Source organism: Hibiscus syriacus, unplaced genomic scaffold, assembly GCF_006381635.1.
Source record: "Hibiscus syriacus cultivar Baekdansim isolate YM2019G1 unplaced genomic scaffold, ASM638163v2 tig00110882_pilon, whole genome shotgun sequence".
Taxonomy (NCBI): Eukaryota; Viridiplantae; Streptophyta; class Magnoliopsida; order Malvales; family Malvaceae; genus Hibiscus; species Hibiscus syriacus.
The window spans coordinates 426,501-432,500 of NW_024062896.1; the positions used below are offsets into that span (position 1 = coordinate 426,501).

At 32.5% G+C, this 6,000-nt stretch overlaps 1 pseudogene; it reads left to right on the forward strand.

The window, feature by feature from the left end:
* Positions 1–3,920: 3,920 nt before the first annotated feature.
* Positions 3,921–6,000, forward strand: part of LOC120144148 — a 13,423-nt pseudogene continuing 11,343 nt past the window's right edge.

Genomic DNA, 6,000 nt, shown 5'->3' on the forward strand with positions numbered 1-6,000 from the left:
TAAAATACCTTCAAATTCTCCAATCTCTTGTCAAAATTTGGTCAGTGTAGTTCGTATCATATTTCATAATATATTGTCTTAAACCGCAATTAAAAAAACCATGTAAAAATGCACAAATATTGAAAATAAAACTTACTCATGCTAACTATCTCGCTACGAATATGCGTTATGAAACTGGTCGATATTATTCTTACCAATATGACGGATATAAAATGTCGGATATGCAGACGGAGGTATCCAACAACTTCCTGATCGTTCAATTGCCGCCAAAATACTCGTTCCTCTATCGGATATCAAGCAAACTCCATCTTCACGAACGACATATTGACGTAGATTGGTTAGAAAGAACAACCAAGCCTCTGTTGTCTCTCCCTCAACAATGACGAATACCATTGGGAAGATATTTCGCTCACCATCTTGCGCAATTGTCATCAAGAGTACATGCCTATATTGACCATACAGCCACGTACCATCTACTTAGATCATACGTTTGCAAAATGAAAATCCTTCAATACATGCCTTGAATGCCCAAAATAGTCTATGAAATATTTTCTTCACTGGCACAAGTTGACCTTCTTTGTCATATGCGGGCATGGTTTGAGACTTTACTATGGTTCCTGGGATAAATTGTTTCATTGCTAGTAGCAAATGTGGTAGTTCATTGTACGATGTATCCCAATCTCCATACGTCAGCTTCATTGCCTTTATCTTCGCATTCCATACCTTGCCATATTTTTACTTGATATCCAAATTGGCTTCGAATAGATGCAGCTAACACTGAACAAGATATCCTTGGATCCTTTTCAATCATCGCCTTCACGTATTCACATATTACATCGTATTCCAATAGTCGGTGGTCTTGTTCGATGGAGTTTCGCAAACATGTGTGCGGACCATTGTAGCTCGTGATGACCCAAGCATCGTGCCTTTGAATTTTCGACACTCTGATCTTCCACTTGCACTCTGGACTATATTTTACACACTTCGCGTATAGGGTTTTCTGGTTTGACTATGCAACATGGACATCAACATGGCATTTGATGCAATACTCTTTAATCGCCAGCGTAGCTTCATTTTTTCCTCTGAATTGTACCCCAACCGAAAATTCACCAGAATTATCGAATGATTCAACCATTTGGTACGGAGGTAAATGTGGCATGTCTGGGAATTTATGTGCCCTCATCGCATCATAGTCTATCTCGTACATGTGAGGAGTAGCTTCATACATTGTCGGAACTTCATCAATTGCACCTCCATCGAAAAACAATTCATCGTCGCCCAAAACGGGTTCTTCTGTTTCTTTATCTTCGCTTGAATCATCATGAATTTCTCCCCATCGATTTTCAGCATCAATATCAACAGTCAATTTCAGTATGTTTCTTGTCTCATACTCTGCTGCTACAGATGTCCCTTCGACTTCATTTTCACTTTCTAATAGTTCCATAAAATTGTTCTGGAACCTGTATGTCGGGTACTCAAACTCACTATCGAAAGCCATTTCAGATGGATTTCGAGCCACATCTCTTGATGATCCAGGAACATCACATATGTTACACACATCAACAAATAACTCAATAACTGCTATATTGATTGACTCATGTAATCCAATCATGGTTACAATATCATCATCTTCTTCAAGTGGTACTACAACATATCTGACTGGGTTGAGACATATCATAAACATTTACCTCAAAACCATCAACTGCAGCTCAAATTTTTCTTTCTATCTTCTGCTTTATTTCTACAAATGTGATATCTCTTTTGAACATCATATTTATTGGTTTTTCAGATCGAAAAATAACTCCGACCTCATTTTCCATAATCCGTCCATTATAATGGACAATCGTGAAAAAATTGTTGTTCATTTTCTCTACGAATAAAAAATATGTAATTAAAAAAATTAGATAAGATAATTTCATAAATCATTAAATAAATAAATATAATATAATATTACATTAACGATAAAATAAATTTTTTTTATTTAAATTTATTGATTGATTGTTAATATTAATAATAATGATTTAATAATTATTATTAATCTAATGATTTGATATTTAATGATTTAGTAATTATTACTAATAATTATTTATTATAAATATTTAATGATTTGGATTTGATTTGATACTAATCATTTAATAATGATTACTAATAATAATGATTAGTTTGATTATATTTTTTTTTTTTTAAATATCAAACAAATCTATTAATTAATTTTTATAAATTTTAAGATTATATTCGATTAAATTTTTATTCCTTACTAATTTACACATAATCTAATATAAATTAAACAAAATATTTTTTAAACAACAATATATATTTTTAAACAGAATATTTTTTAAAACAAGAATAAATTAAACTAATTAATTTTATATAATCTAATATAAACTAACTAACTAATTATATGATGATTTTTAAAATATAAAACAATTGTCTCAATATTCACTTTTCATTAAAAATATTAAAAAAAATAATCTCGTAATGCAATCAAATTGTGAGATTAGTATCTAGAAAGTAATTATTTTATTAGCTTAATTATGTGTTCCCAATTTACCCTAAATGCTATATTGTATATGACACCATAGTGTTCCATCAAGATTATGAAACTTTATTTTATTTTTCTTGAAAAAAAAACGACTGGCCACAATCATTTAAAAAATATTAAAATTTCACCAATTATGGATTTAAAAGTAATTTACCACTTAAGTTGTAATTCAACTCGTAAAGATAAAATATTTTTTTACAAAACAAAAGTACATGCTAATAATAATTATAATAATGGAAATACAAAGATCATAAATTATTTTAAAAAGATATTCTTTAAATAATACTAACTAACTATTTTACACATACACAACAACAATAAATAATAAATTATCTGCGTATTTTTACCTTCTTCCAATCCTTTTTTTTTCTTTCTTCGAATCAATCTGTACGTGGATTAAAGTTGTGGAATAATGTCCTGTAGGTGTAAACAAAATATTTTTTTAGACAACAATAAATTAAACAAATTAATTTTATATAATCTAATATATTATAATATAACTTAAACTTAAACTAATAAACTATTTCTTTATTATAATATAACTTAGTTAACATAACAAACTAATTAAGCACTAATTAACTTTTTTTATAATTTAACTTTAACTTTAACAAACAAACTAATATATGTTTAATCACACTAAGAAACAACTAATTAAATAATTTTTTAACATATAATATAACTTAAACTAAGAAACCAATTAACTAATTTTTTTATATAATATAATATATAACTTAAACTAATAATTTAAACTAACAAACTAATTAACTAAATTTTTATTTTACCTAAACTATAAACTAACAAACTAATAATTTATAATAATAAACTAATTTAAACAAAATTAACTCACAATTTTATAGCTCCGAACTTTTCTGCCTTTCTTCTGCTTCCTTTCTTTTCTCTCTGCTTCCGTTCTTGCTTTGTTGTGCTTCATGCGTTAACCACCATGGGTAATATATAACTCTCCATACATGAATATGGGCTCCAATAATGATTTATTGCTGCAGATCCAGCGCGAATCATGCTGCAATATCAACAACCATTAAAGCTGCATGGGATGGAAAATGAGGTGACAGAACACTGCATGCATAAGAGGAATCACGCATGCATGAGGGAGCGGCGGCGGGGCAGATCTGCATGGCGACCTGGAAGGACGCTGGGACTGCATGGCAACCTCCGACCGTGCATGGGGGGCATGGCGACCTCCGACCGTGCATTGGCGTGCATGGCGACCTTCAACAGTTCGCCCGGAAGGCATGGCGACCTACAGCGTGCATTGTGAATTTCATCCTATATCAGCAATTAATCCAGCCAACGTATTATCTCGTTAAATAATTTTTTCGAGAATATTATCTCGAGAGTTTTGCCTTCATTGCCCGCCATGACTGAGGTCCTTCATTTTCCTTCACCTCAAAAACACTAACACTTCCTCTCCTCCTCTTCCTTAACCTTCCTTAACCTGCACTCATGAAAAAGATGACTTTGTTAATGAAACAAGCCGGAAGGAGAAGACGACGAAGAGGAAGAAGTGAAGGAAACGCAGAAACAGGAACGGACCAGTTGTCTTTGTTGGCTTTGCTTGTTACCCTTTTTAGGAAATCTTTGGTTGCTTGTAAGAACATTGATAGAAGGTAGTTTTGTGCTATGGAGATCGGTTTACCAACCAATGTTCGGCACGTTGCACATGTTACCTTCGATAGGTTTCAATGGCTTCTGGGTTTGCCTGTCGAGTTTGAGCCTTAAGTTCCTAGGAGAGCTCCTAGTGCAAGGTTTCTCCTTTTGCCTTTTTGTTTTCTTTACATAATGTTCCATTTTTTGTGTCATTATTAACAGAAGAATTCCTGAATTGTTACTGCGAGTTTTGGTTTTCTTTTCGCTTATGTTTGGGGTCTATAGCTTTTAATGTTTGAACTGTTGATGCATTATGGGTTTTATTATTCTTTTCCTGATGATAGTATTGTTTAGTAATTTCAATGATTTGGTTAATGCCACTAGCTGTGTGTGTTATACATATATATACAGATGATGGTTTAGACAATTTGATTCTTTAATATTAGATTTAATTTCGAATCCAATATATTTTCTGAGAAAAATGAGGGGGAATTCAATTCTTTGCATTTCATGTTTCCGTGGGAAGTTGTTTTGGCTTATCTCTTTAAAATGTCATAATTAATTGTATGTTTTGGAAGGAAACACAATCATACAAGAGGTGAGTTAATATTCTTTACTGCCTTTTGCTTTAATTCGCCTGCTCTGTTTGACCAAAGGATGGACAAAGGGATTCCATCATTTTTGATGGTTTGCGGGTTAGTACACACACACACACACCCCAATAAGTATATATGATTGAATCTTAAATTTTCTCCTGCTTTAAGTAGGCATGCACTGTACGGCTCGACTTCGAGGTCTGAGGTTTTCGAGTAGTTCAATCATTTTAACTCTTCTGTTTCAATTCTAGTTTGTAGCATTACGATTAGTAGTGCTAAGTTTGTGGCCTTCTACTTTGGCTAATTTTGGCGGTGTAATAAGTCATTTATCTGGTATTAAAGTCAAGTGACTAGGTAACCATAGAGGAACAAAGTTTCTCTACTATTTTCCAACTTTGATGGTTGACCGGCTATTAGCTTACCTGGCTTAGTTGTTTGCTTTTCAGACTTTTCTGTGAGTCTCTTCGAAGAGTCCTGGATGATTTCTTGTGTTTTTTCTCTTTGGTGTTATCCCTCAAGTTTCATCAAGACTGATATGCCTCTATCCGTAATGAGATACTAGGAAATAGCCAAAATTTAAGAAAATCAACATCAAACGGGTGAGGGGAATTGCCCTGAGGCAGCTATCTTTGAGGAAAAAGAACTTGGTGTGCAGTCAACGGGTGAGGGGAATTGCACTGAGGCAGCTATCTTTGAGGAAAAAGAACTTGGTGTGCTGTGTGTAACACCCTCAACCCGTATCCGACCCGAATACGAGTCTGAGTGTCACATTGACTTTTAAACTTTGACTCTTACAAAATTCAAAGAAATTCAAAACTTTCATTAAAATAAAAGTTGTTTATTTACATAATTACCAAAATAACCAAAAATCGATCAGAGCCTATACAACTCACTCAATTAGTATATGCCAACTATATTCAGATTAACCATACACATTTAAATCATCTATTTTCTGATCTGAAACTTTGTAAGGAAAATGCTGACCTGTCTTGCTCCTCTTAGCTCTTTACTCTTCTCACTTCTGTAACCTACGTGTGAAACAATCACACGCTAAGTCGTTGACTTAGTGAGACATAAAACATATAATAAACTCTAACTCGTAATCATGCTTGAAAAATTTCTACTAACATATCACATACAAGCATCACACCCACATACATATAATTCCTACTATGCACCTTTCATATTCATCTATATATTTATATATATATATATATATATATATAGATATATATATATATATATATATATAAT